The sequence below is a fragment of the Ursus maritimus genome, unplaced genomic scaffold (assembly GCF_017311325.1).
Source record: "Ursus maritimus isolate PB19 unplaced genomic scaffold, ASM1731132v1 scaffold_4, whole genome shotgun sequence".
NCBI lineage: Eukaryota > Metazoa > Chordata > Mammalia > Carnivora > Ursidae > Ursus > Ursus maritimus.
This window is the reverse complement of record NW_024426552.1, coordinates 26,572,829-26,586,116: the sequence shown is the minus strand read 5'-3', so window position 1 is coordinate 26,586,116 and position 13,288 is coordinate 26,572,829. Positions and strand designations below refer to the sequence as shown.

General features: G+C 42.6%; 1 pseudogene; it reads left to right on the top strand.

The window, feature by feature from the left end:
• Positions 1-11,841: 11,841 nt before the first annotated feature.
• Positions 11,842-12,183, top strand: LOC103673044 (annotated as a pseudogene).
• Positions 12,184-13,288: the final 1,105 nt, after the last annotated feature.

Sequence of the window (13,288 nt, the reverse complement as noted above, 5' to 3'; positions counted from 1 at the left end):
AGATGTCATCAGAAAACAGAAAACACGGTATTTCCACAAAAATAATTCAGTATAGAATTAGTATAGAGTCTGGTTATACAGGTATTTGAGGGCTGCAAGAGCAATAGAGAACGCTAAAGATGACCCAGAGATAACAAGCGGCTAGCACCCATACTGCTGGAAGAATAAAAAGGAAGTGGTTAGATTACTAGGATCTCAGAGCAGGGGCCTTGCAGAATTGGGACTCGGACCTCTAAGGAGGGGCAGTGCCCGGCTGCTGTTGGTCCTTATGCAGAGGAGCAATTAACTAGTTTTGGGAGTTTGAAGAAGCTGGCAATTGAAATCAACTGTCACTGTTAAGACAAACTATTCCCACAGGGATGAAATGTCACTCCAAGGTGATGCCAGGAGGAATAGCAAACAGGAATAATGAAGCCCCTCCCTCCTTCTTGTGTTCATGTCACTCCAGTGCTTCTTGACAGGATCTAACAGGAAGTGAGTTGGCAAATGAGTCCAGAAAATACAGTTTGCTGGGTCTTAGCCCCAGAATGGTAAGGCAATATATAGAGGTGGAATTGAAATTAGACAAGGCAGGCGTTCTGGAAGACTGATGAGGGAAATGCTTCGAGGCAGCAATTCCTTTAGTACCTTTAAATTGTAACATATAAAAGTTGACCATGTGGCCACCACATAGGGCTGGTCCAAGTCCCAGTGGTATCTCTTACTTTTCCACCAATAAGCTTCCTCTTACAATTAAACATTTCCATTGACAGCACCAAGAGGATCTCCAGACACCGAAACCAAAAATCTTGTAATCCACCATTTCTTCCTCTTTATCATATAATACTCGTCCACAACCAAATCCTACTCACTGTCTTCCCAATGTCTTTAACTCCATCCCCACTGCCCTTTATATTTGGTTGGTTACGAATTACCCAGTCTTACTTCTTCCAATCTCAACAGTCTTTGTTGAGCAAACACTATGTAAAACAACATGATGGTCACAGAAATCATTATGTTGGAGAGACAATGTTAACATATGTATACACACACACACACACACACACACATACTTTTAAATTATACGAGTCATGATATAATAGTTCCAGTGAATATTTTGGAAATCATAAACAAGAGGAAGCAATGAGACTGAAAGTATCAAAGCCAGACAAGAGATAAACATTGAGAATAATACAAATTGCTTAGACAAATGGGACAGGAAAAAACAAGGAAGAGGGCACTCCAGATTGAAGGACAACATAAGGAAGAGTGAGAGGCAAAAATGATCAGACTGACTTTTTTTGGATGCAAAGGAGATGGGACTAATCATACCTCAGGATGCATCTGGGAAGTAGCAGAAGGTCCTTGTTAGGAAGGCAGCTGCTTTGTAGAGGGTACAAATGAGCTGTTGAGGAGCTGCGTCCAAGTTACTCTGGAAATACCAGTAGATATAAGTGCAATCGCCATTTCAAATGTCCAGCCATTGTTTTGAACAGTCCTCCTGCCTCTGAGCTCACACACTGATAGCATTAGCTTCCCAGCATTCAAACAATTTTATGGACTTTTATTTACTCCACTTGGCTTTGCACTTCATGAAAATACAAAGTACTTGTATATGAACTTCGCTGAAGTCATATCTCTTCTCATTTTGTACAGGATTTTTGTTTTTTAAACTAAAGTGATCACTTGAGTCTCAGTCAAGATACTTTTGTCAGCAAGGACAAGAAGACGTAAAGGATGGCTGGCACAAATTAGGAAAACACACTCCGCATAACCACAAGACCTAAGGAGGCATGGCCATGCTTAGTTTTTTGGGTCCTGACCTACATCACCAAGACTGGATGGGCTCCTCCAGTAATGACTCGGAATGACTGCAGCTGCTCCGGGCATCCCACATCTAACAACAGTATCTCAAGTCCAGAGGAGAGGAGAGGGCGCCTCCCTTTCAGTGTCTCTTGTTAAAACAGAGAAACATGTTCAGCCATTCCCCAGACAAGGCTTTCCCCCTGTGTCTCTTGGGTCAAAATGACATCATGTGCTCATCCTTAAGCAAGCCCTTTGAGGGTGAATGGAATAGCTGGGTCTGGCATAAGTTTAAAATAATCAGGACTCAACTCTTGGGGTACAGGAAAGCTCCACTCACTCTTGAAGCCAAACACCACCCAGTACTTGAAAAACCTCAGGGGTCTGTCCCCAGAGAGCAGGGGTTGAGGAGGGCTGGAGGATTGCTGTTGAGCCAGCAATAATAGTCTTCGCTCCATCTTCCCTCCTTAATTATATCTGTTTTACCCCTTCCAAGCTTTCTTTTTTTAACTTTCCAAATTTGACTTTATTTTCCTGATAGAACATTCAATATATTTTTCAAGATTTTATTTATTTTTTTGAAAGAGAGAGAGCAAGAGCGAGGGGAGGGGCAGCACAAGAGGGAGAGGGAGAAGCAGACTCCTCGCTGAGCAGGGAGCCCGACTCAGGGCTCGATCCCAGGACCCTGAGATCATGACCTGAGCCAAAGGCAGATGCTTAACTGACGGAGCCACACAGGTGCCCCACATTCAATGTATTTTTAAAAGGTTGATTATATACATAAAAATGAGTGTTGATTTGCTTGCAACTGTCATCCTTAAACAATCTGGCCCACAAACCAAATTCACCCTTCATTATTCTTCCTCCCCGTGTAGCCTGAACTGTCCTTGGCATTATTCACATGCATGGGCTTCTTATAGTAGAGGTTCAAGGACCTCGCGTGCTCTCCATAGATCGGCTGCACTCCTTCACACACATGGCCCTTAGTGGTGGCGCTCCTGCCAGCTTTCTCACCCATCCTGTAAAACCCTTCGGTATCACTGTCCAGTGCCTTTAGGGGCATCTCTTTCCTTTACAATTTTGAGAGTGTTCTGTCAAAAATCCACTTTTGTGGTTCTTCTTTCTCCAGCCATCTTCCCTTTTAAATGTCTCTATATAATTATTAAATGTTTTCTCTGAACTTCCTGAGGACTGTTTTTCAAAAGTTCATGTTATATGACTATTATCCATGCTTCTTAGCTATCAGATACTTGCACTAGAACAGTCACATTCTTCCAAAATTCTAGTTATTTCCACAGGAAGCTTGAGTAAAAGAGAAAGGACCTGAGCTGAGTTAAAATTTTGGCTTTTCCACTTTAGTGGTTAAGCAAATGACTTAACTTCCCCCAAGTCTGATTTCATGTATATAAAATGGCGATACAAATATCTGCTTCATAAACTGTGAAATTAAATGATGGGGTGTGTGTGTGTGTGTGTGTGTATTACCTCACTCTCATTTTTTTCCAAAAAATGTTAGGTTTGGAATGTCAAAATGTGAAGTTCTTCAAAACGACCATAAAACCAGAGTTACAAATTCAATTGGCCTTAATGATCCGGCCTGTCACTGTCCTCTCTGCAGCCTGTAGCCTTCTCCCTTCAAGCTACCGCGAAGCCCACTCAAGCAGTTCAAGTGTGTTTGTGCGGCGAAGTCCACATTGGCCGCATTCTCTCAGGACCTTAGAAAGGTCAGACTCCCCAGAGGCAGGGCCCCTCTGCAGACATGGAAACATCTTTGAAAATTGCAATAGTTCATTTGTGGTCCTGCTTGGCTTTTCCTTGTGTCATTGCAAGTGAACAGTGTATTGTACAATTTCGATTTTTTTTTAATTTTTTCCTTTCCCAAGAAGAGAGATCCCTCTAGTGGTTCGAGTGAGTCTCAATTTTTCAGTGCGCGAAGGAGAACAGGGAGAGAGAGCCTGTTTAATTCCTCTGAGCTGTGGAGTTGATGAGCAGGGAGAAGAGAGGTGAGCTGCAACGGTGAGACACAAAGAAGCATGACCTGACGGGATCCCTTTCTTCGTCACGCAGTCGGCAATCAAGGAATTTTATAGACCTATAGAGCTGTGTTAGATCCTTGCCACTGATCTATCAGGATCTTCCTGATTATCATTTATGACTTATTATCGCTTCCTCAATCCCATTTCAGCTCATCTCTTTCCTATCTGCATTGTTTGGGGAATATGCAAATTCCTCTCATATAACTGCCAAGTCCGCATGCGGCGTCCTGCGCATAATTCTGGATGGAAGTAGTTGAGGACTAAGAGTTGGTTATCATTCTTCATGTTTGTATTAAAAGAAAAAGTCAAGAAAATCCATGTACATTTCCAGTTTTGTTGCTTTTAGTTCATTAGGACGAGAGAAGAGGGTGATGGGGTGATTTTCTCTTCCTTCAATTCTGATAGAACAGCTGGAGAGATGAAAAAAGTCATTCTGCAGAATCAAAACCAATTAAAAGAGGAATGCCAACAACCTGCAACAATGCATGTTTAAAAACTGATGCCTGAGATTTAATTGGATAAATAAAATCAGCTCATATCTGAATAATATTTGAACCAATTATTCCACTGCCAACATTTTGGCAAAGTCGTTGCCATGTGTGCCAGTCAGCCTTCGAAGGGTCACTTGGGTTAGCCCAAGCAAGCACTCTGTCTCCTGCCACTACAGCTCCCTTTCACAGTGGCCAAGGGGAAGATTGTAAGAATGACAGATCCACCGTTCTGATCTGCTGCTTCCTGATGTGACCCTGGCAGACGGAAAAGAAAAATCTCCCATGTCCATGGGACCTCGGTGTAAGAGCTGAGCTGCTTCACTTGTCCCCGATAGAGGGAGTAAGCATTGTTCATGCAAATTATCACTTATCTAAAAACTACAGTCATCGGTTACAGAGCTTTGTTTGGATGCTGTGGTAATAAATCATCTTTGTGAGTTAATGTGTTGAAACATATATTGTCCTTCAATATAAGCAATCAACAGCAATGCTGTTTTTTTGTTCCGCTTCAAACTCCTGGTCCCTGGGAAATTTAGAGAGCAAAATGTTTCAATGTCACAGTGTGTGTTTCAGAAATTCCCATTTCTCCCTCTTCAGTTCATGTTGAATGAATAAAAGGCAGTTGGTAAATGGACGAGGCAAAATAGAAACAAAGAAGTAAACTGGCTTAATTCCCGAACCAGGTAACCTATGAGTACATTAGTTAGAGGGTGGATATGAAGCCACAAGGGCCGCTCATGATATTCTTTGTCTAAATTTTATATTTCAGCTACATTACAAGCTAATCCCAGGGATACCTGCGTGGCTCAGCTGGTTGAGCGTCTGCCTTCAGCTCAGGTCATGATTGCAGGGTCCTGGGATCAAGTCCTGCATGGGGCTCCTTGCTCAGTGGGGAGTCTGCTTCTCCCTCTCCCTCCGCCTCTCCCCTCCACTTGCACGCTCTCGTTCTCTCTCTCTGACAAATAAATAGGTAAAATCTTAAAAAAAAATTAATCCTATAGCTCACCCTCACGATTCAACCTTCTTTTTGAAGCATTGTTATCTGCTACGCTTGATTCACCCTCATTCTTTTAGTCTTAAAATATCCACCTCATAATAAAATGTTCAATACCCTCAAAGTCCACAGGGGAAAACTGACACGTGAGGTTCCCAAACAAGATGCTAGATGGTTTCCATGAGTCCTCTCCGTTCTAGAAGAGGGATGATGATACTAGGATGGGTCACAAGCTTATTTATAAGCACCACTTATTTATTTAACAAACGATATTGAGCACCCATACTCATTCATACTGTGTCAACCTAGCGACGATGGAACCCCATTTCCCAGAACTGTCCTCACTGTATATTACAATTTCCAGTTAGTGTGAACCACAAGTGACATTTGGATAATACCTGAGAGATGGACGTGAAGGAGCAGCTTTTTTTTTTTTTTTAAATACTTGGAAGATCGGTGCAGGTTCTCTATGAGGCCCTACTGAAACTCACACCATTGTCCAGTTGCTGGCTCACCTTGCAGGTGTGGGGCAGACCCAGTCTGCCCTCCTCCTGCTCCCATCAGCTATCCCTTTCCGCTTCCCCTACTCCTGGGACGGGTGAATGTATAGTTCTGTGACAAAGGGCTCAAGTTTCCATTACAGGTCACCTGCAACATCAAAATTGGAGTCTGACACGAGTTCGAGTCCATTCTTATGAGTTCCAGCCGCAAACTCATGGATTCCAGTGTGTCCTTGCTCTTTACCACTTCACCTCCATCTTTTCCTCCCAGGTGCCTGCCTTTCTAATTCCAGCATAAAGACAACAGATTTTGACAGCCTATTTAACCAGCCCCCATAATTTCATAAGGTCAGCTCCCTATAATAAAGTCCTTATTCTATTTTTTCTAAGAATTCTAAAATCTTAATAAAGATTTTATTTATTTATTTGACAGAGAGAGAGACAGCCAGCGCGAGGGGGAACAAAAGCAGGCGGAGTGGGAGAGGAAGAAGCAGGCTCCCAGCGGAGGAGCCTGATGCGGGGCTCCATCCCAGAACGCCAGGATCACGCCCTGAGCCGAAGGCAGATGCTTAACGACTGAGCCACCCAGGCGCCCCTAAAGTCCTTATTCTATATCACTCCTAGTGGTTCTGTTCCTCTGACTGAACCCCGATGGTACAGTGCTTACTGTGAACATACCACTACAAATGGCAATAGGGATTTTAAAAATGAATAAGTCAATCTAGTAAAGAAGACTATTAATTTTCTAGGGCTTCCATAAGAAAATACCACAGGCTCAGTGGCTTAAACAACAGAAATTTACTTTATTACAGTTCTGGAGGCTAGAAGTCCAAGATCAAGGTGTCAGCAGGCTTAGTTTCTCCGAGGTCTCGCTCCTTGGCTTGTAGATGGCCGCCTTCTTGCTGTGTCTTCATCTGGTCTTTCCCCTGTCATGTGCATCTCTGGGGTCTCCTCCTCTTCTCATAGGACACCATGAAGCTCCAGAACATCACTGCCCTTTCCCTTACGGCCAAAAGAAACCCCCTGAGGTTTGATCTTGTAGCTATTGTGCTGAACCAATACTGCATGTACGAAGCCACTAATGCCCCCCCAGAAATTGACTGTGAATGTCCACCTTCACCACCCCCCCAAACCCTCTGCACAGAGCTACTTTCAAATAAGAGCGCCAAGTAAATAACCTTGAACAATAAAGAGGAGGAGATACCGTTCTTTCTAGAGTCTAAAATCAGAGCCCACACAAGCACTTCCCAGAGAGCGATCTTAATTTAAGAGACAACATAGATTCACCGAAGCTCTTTAGATCAAAAACTGAAGAAAAATGCATGCTGGGGGCGAATGAAAAAGATTTGGCCACGGGACCATCATTCCTCCATAAATGAGGCTCCATTCCTTCCTTAGGCTTTGAGAAAAGTGCTTCAAGTTTGGTGCTTTACCTCTGTTTACCCGACGTGATTACTAACAACTTTGTAGTCTACAAACAACTTTCCTGAGATGTGATTCACACACTGTATATACAATTCAACCATTTGTTGAAGTGGGCAGTGCAACGGTTTTTAGCCTATGCACAGATGTGTGTGACCAGCCCCATAGCAATTTTGGAACATGTTTACCACCACGGCAGAAATTCCACACTACTTAGCTCTCACCTCCCGAACCCCCTTTCCCTTAATCCTAAGCAACTATTTTCTGTTTCTCATTTCACTAATCTATTTTCTGTTGTTATAGATTTGCTGATGCTGCGTATTTCATATACATGGAATCAGGTAACACGCAGTCTTGTTTCTGGCTTCTTTCATTTATGGAATTATGAAAAATACAATCTTTTCAAGGTTCGTCTGTATTGCAGCTTGTATTGGAATTTCATTCATTCCCTTTTAAGGTAGAACAATATGCATAAATATAACATAGAATAATACATGTGAATATAACATATTTTGTGTGTCCATTCATCAGCCATGAACATTTGGGTTGTTTCCACCTTTTGGCTCTTGTGAACAATGCTGCTGTAAACATTCGCGTCCAAGGTTTTGTGTGAGCACCTGTTTTCAGTTCTTTATGGTATATGCCTAAGAGTGGAATTGCTGAGTCATCTGAGGAACAGCCAAACTGATTTTCACAGTAGCACAGGCATTAACTCTTACTCAAGAAAATAATTTTAGAAAGTAGGATAATGCTTCTCCACACTCCAAAGTGGGACATCCCTGCTCAGTTTGGTTGAGTACCTAAGTCGAGTCCCTGAAGAGAAGAGATGGTAGGTGTGTAATACAGACAAGCAGTCATTGGGAATGACTCTGCACTTACGACATTTTCTTATCTGTTTTCTTTATTAAAGCATTTGTAGGCTGACCTCGTCAGCAAAATATTGCTTAAAGCCTTGTTTCCATGGAGAAATGCAGTCTGAGTTAAAATCAGAGTTCTAGAAAAATGCACGTTTCTGGTCTCACGTAGTCCCTGGGGCCACTCGACCAGGACGGCTCATGTTCCTGTCTCACCAGGCAGCTTCAGGGGGCTCTAGCAATCTGGATTTGTAAGGCTGACTAGGTAGATGGAATCCTTCTTCCTTTTCTTCACAATCTAACAGGCTCTGGCTACCCACCAAACATATATGTGGAAGTTTATAGACAGACATCTAGTCCTGGAGGGATTTCTACTTCTTTTCTCCCCTTCTTGCATGGGATCACAGACGCTGCATATGTCAGAGATATTCATCAGGCAAGGGTTCAACAATCAGGGAGCATCCTGATTCCAATCCCTTAACTTGAGGATATTCTAGTGGGGAAATCAACCAAGTATAGAAGGGACAGTAATGTCTTCAACTGAAGCAACAATAGCTAACTGGCCTTGAGAGATCACGAAGTGGTGATCCAAGAATTCAAGGCCAAGGATTAGGGGTACAGTGAAATCATAAATAAAATAAGTGGTCTTGAGTTTGTAAAATTCAAAAATAGGTTGTGAGGTGAAATGCAAAGTAGCCCAGGGTATATGGATTAAGACAGAGGCTCTAAATCTTAGGGTGCCTGTGGGAGGTGTCCCTCTCAGATGGTTTCCCCAAAATCCCTGTTCCCTGGTTTATTTTTTTTTTTAAAAGATTTATTTTATTTATTTGACAGAGGGAGAGACAGCCAGCGAGAGAGGGAACACAAGCAGGAGGAGTGGGAGAGGAAGAAGCAGGCTCCCAGCAGAAGAGCCTGACGTGGGGCTCGATCCCATAATACCAGGATCACGCCCTGAGCCAAAGGCAGACGCTTAACGACTGAGCCCCCCAGGCACTCCAATGTCCCCTGGTTTATATGCCTGTGCAATTCCTCCTCATGAAGTACAGACAGAATCTGTGATAATGAGGAGACATCAATCTTATGATTAGGTTACATTATATGACAAAGGTGAAGGGATTTTATAGATATAATCAAGGTCCTTAATCAGTTGGCTTTGAGTTGATTAAAAGGGAAATTATCCTGGGTGGGCCTGACCTAATCAAGCGAACCCTTAAGGCTGGCCTTCAAGCAGGAAGTTGCCATGTTGTGGGAAGGCCTATGAAAGGAGCCCCCTGGCCTGTGGAAAGCATCCTCTAGGAGCTGAGAGTAATCCCCAGCCAACAGCTTGCCAGAAAATGGAGACCTGGGTTATACAGCTGAGAGAAGATGAATTCTGCCAACAATGAGAGAAAACTTGGAAGTCAATTTCCCTAGTTGAGCTCCCAGATAAGGGTGCAGCCAGCCAAGACCTTAATTTCACCCATGTGAGACGCTGAGCAGGGAACCCAACTAAAACATGCCAGATTCCGACCCCCTCGGGAACCGGAAGATAATAAACAAACGTTGCGGGATGCTATGTTTGTGGCAATTTGTAATGCAGCAGTAGAAAACGAATACACTGCCAAAGTCCACAACATATGGTGCGTGCACCCTTTGTGCCCTAGGAGAGCCTAGCGGCTTTGAAACACTGGGCAGGACCTGCCACATATGTTTGCCTCTGGTGCACTTATCCTTGACTTAGGCTTCATGTCTAACTAGCTCATTGTCTACGTATCTTGTATGCACACCTTCTATAATTAAATGTAATAAATGTTTTCTATTCCTATCTTGACGATGATGCAATGATCTATACAAAGGATTTGCATGTTAATTTGTTTTGTCCTCTAAGGTAGAGTTCTAACCCCCAAAGCCTTGCAAATGCTTTTCTGCTTTGAATCCCAAGTTGCACTTATAAACAAATAAGAAGCAGAAGAAATTAGAGACCGGCTACGGCGAGATTTAAAGTTCCTAGGGGGGTGGTAAACCTAACAGAAAACCCACAGTTTGTCTGCGTAATCACACAGACTGTTTAGATGTGGGTGTTATTGTTTAGTTAGCCCAGAATTATATGGAAGCCTTAAGCAATTTTATTTTGGTGATTTCGGAGTACAGAGTGGTATATATCTGTGTCATCTGATTGCAGCCAGAATCAAAATACACTGCAAGAGAGACTCACAACCCTCTATTTCATTGCAGTGCCAACGCCAAAGCTCCCCCATATCATCCAAAGACAGATGGACAACAAACGTCCTTCTGTTATTGCTACACAGCTCAAACTGAATGGGATTTATCAGGATTTTACATCTAATCCCTCTTCTTAAGGGACTCTGGCTGTTAGCTTTGGCAGGCAAGAGAAGGGCAACCAGATGCTTGAAGGCTGGGGGGCAGAGTTCTTAAGTTAAAAAAGTTTTTTAGTGACTTTCGTTTTCTTGTACTTGCAGGTGCCAATCTAAGCAAGAGCACTTCCGATCAATATCGGAGGGTTTGAATTATGACTTAATCTCAATAGCCAAGCCCTCCCCCTCCAGATAAACCCCAAATGTGCCAACTAAATCTTCAGTAACAGGCATATCTGTGCTTTTTACCCTAGAGAATAAAGCAAGTATGAGAATTTCTGAATAATAGTGCTAAAAAATGTATTCATGAAGTGGAATGTTTTTATTTTAAAATTTCCATAAAATGCATTCTCTCCTGGCACGGAACATCCGGCTTATGAACGCACTTGCAAAGCCTCCAGCTGTTTCTCTTCATTTTCCCCCCATCAATTCCAACTAGCATCTTAAAAAGACACAATAGGATTTTCCCAAATAATCACCAACACATGATGAAATTACTTCTCCAGATCTGAACAATGCAGCAAAGAATTTGTAGGGGATTAGTATCTCATTTTCTAATAGTGCCCTATTCAGATGTAGCTATAACCACCCTACAGTTAGAGCAATAATTTTTTGTTGCCACACTTTAGGGGGTATCCAGTTATCTTAACAACTGTCATGAAATTATAAAAGAAAAATTAGTTTAAATATGCTCTCATAAAAAAAAAGACTAAAATGTATTGTTATCCTTAGTAGTTGGAATGGGAGGAGTCCTAAAATCAGAAATAGAAAATAAGACATCATAATTGCAAAGGGTCTGACTGTTCTAGACTAAGGCAATGACTCCTAAACATGACTGTTCGTAAAAATTGCTTGGAAAGAGGTTTAAATGCATATTCCCAGGTCCACACCATACCTTCCAAATCAGAATTTCTGAGGTAAAACTGAGGATCGGCATTTGTAAAGCAATCCCCAGGTATTTCCAATGTAGCTAGACTATAAACCAGAGTTTGGGAACACAAAAATTAGGAGCTGTATCAGTACATCTCATTGATTTGATAGAGTGTTAGTTGCAGTGTAATCTTGATAATAAGCTATTCTCACTACTTAAAATTAACAAGCAAGACTTCTGGTCTGAATCTTTGCATTTAACTTCTCATTCTCCCAAATTCCCAATAGGATGACCAGAGGAATTTGAAAATCCTGGAAAATTTGTATCAGCTCTGAATATCAGAAAAGGAAATCAAACTATTGGGGGAAAAGTCAAGGCATTTCTGCAGAATATATTGCAAGCAAGACTGGATTGGGAGACGTCCCAGTCAATGAGCAGCCTCAGGACTCAGCAGCCTCCCCCTCTGGAGCCCCCTCCCTTCCGATGCTCAGTTCCTGCTCGCCACCCTCACCCCTTCCCCTGCTGCTGCCTTCCAGCATGTGCCCTATCCAGAACCTCTACTCTTGCACCCCTTTGCTGATGCGAGTAAGGGTGATGATCTCCTTCCTGCTGGCACTGAGGATTATGTCCATGTAAGAATTCAGTAGAGAAACAGCAGGAAGACCCTTACTACCATCGAAGGGATCGCTGATGATTACAATAAAAAGAAACTAGTGAAGGCGTTTAAGAAGAAATTTGCCTGCAATGGTCCTGTAATTGAGCACCCAGAATATGGAGAAGTAAGTCCGCTACGGGCTGACCAGTGCAGCAACATTATGCCAGTTCCTGGTAGAGACTGGACTGGCTAAGGAGGACCAGCTGAAAGTTCATGGGTTTTAAGTGTTTGGGGTTCACTGAAACTAAAGTGAGGATTTCCTTGCAGTGAGTAGAATTTTCCTTCTGTCCCTTGTCACAAGTTATAAAACCTCACAGTTTATATAATGCATCTGTTTGGGGTCTGCTTCTAGCTTGGACTAGTGTAACTCCTTTGTGCAATAACTGAAAAGAGAAAAGAAAAGAAAACCAAGACTGGATTGGGATAATGGCTGGCCAGCTCACAAATCACAAACCAACCCTAAGCACAGAGTGGCACAGGGCCCGGAGTAAAAATGGGCATTAGGACAGTGGTGGTTTTGGGAAGGAGGCTGCAAATCTAGAGCTAACAAGGATGAGATTACCCTGCATAGTTGGCTCCCATCTCACCCTTGAACTAGAGAAGAGGGGCAGGGCCACAGCTGGCCTCTAAAGAGACAGGCTGTGCCAGTTAGCGAACAGAGACATTATCCCAGCAAACAAAGGGGGAACAGACTCTCTTTGGCATAGGGGCAAAACTCCCTGATGGGTGGCTGGCCCTGGCTTTCATTCACACCCTACGCTGCACAGGGAATTGCCTGTCCTTTGTCAATATAAAACTGCAGTAGAGCTAACCCTACCTTCTTTCCTTTCTCCTTCCTTCCTTCCTTCCTTCCTTCCTTCCTTCCTTCCTTCCTTCCTTCCTTTCTTCCTTCCTATTTTTCTTCCTTTTTCTCTCTCTTCCCTGCCCTTCCTCCCTCTCTCTTCTCCTTGTTTCCACTTTCTTCTTGATTTAGACCAACACAGTCTTTGAAAGAAATCACACAAATCTCCAAATATGGACAAGCCTATAATCTCCTCCACCTTCTTACTTATCTGTCACTCCCTCATTCCTTATCCTACCCAGGCATGCATATTCCTAAGAATAAACAAGGAGAAAATTATAATATAAAGATTAAGTAGTTTAAAAGAAGGCAATCATACCCAGTAGGCAGAAAAAAATATGCCCTTTTAAAATGGCTTTATTAGTGAAAGTTAGGAAAAACTATAGAAAATCTCTAATGTGTATTTTCTAAAAGATTCAAGAAGACATTTTATCTACTTAGTAAAAAGCATGGGTTACAAATAAAGGTATAACGTGGGAGCAGGAAAA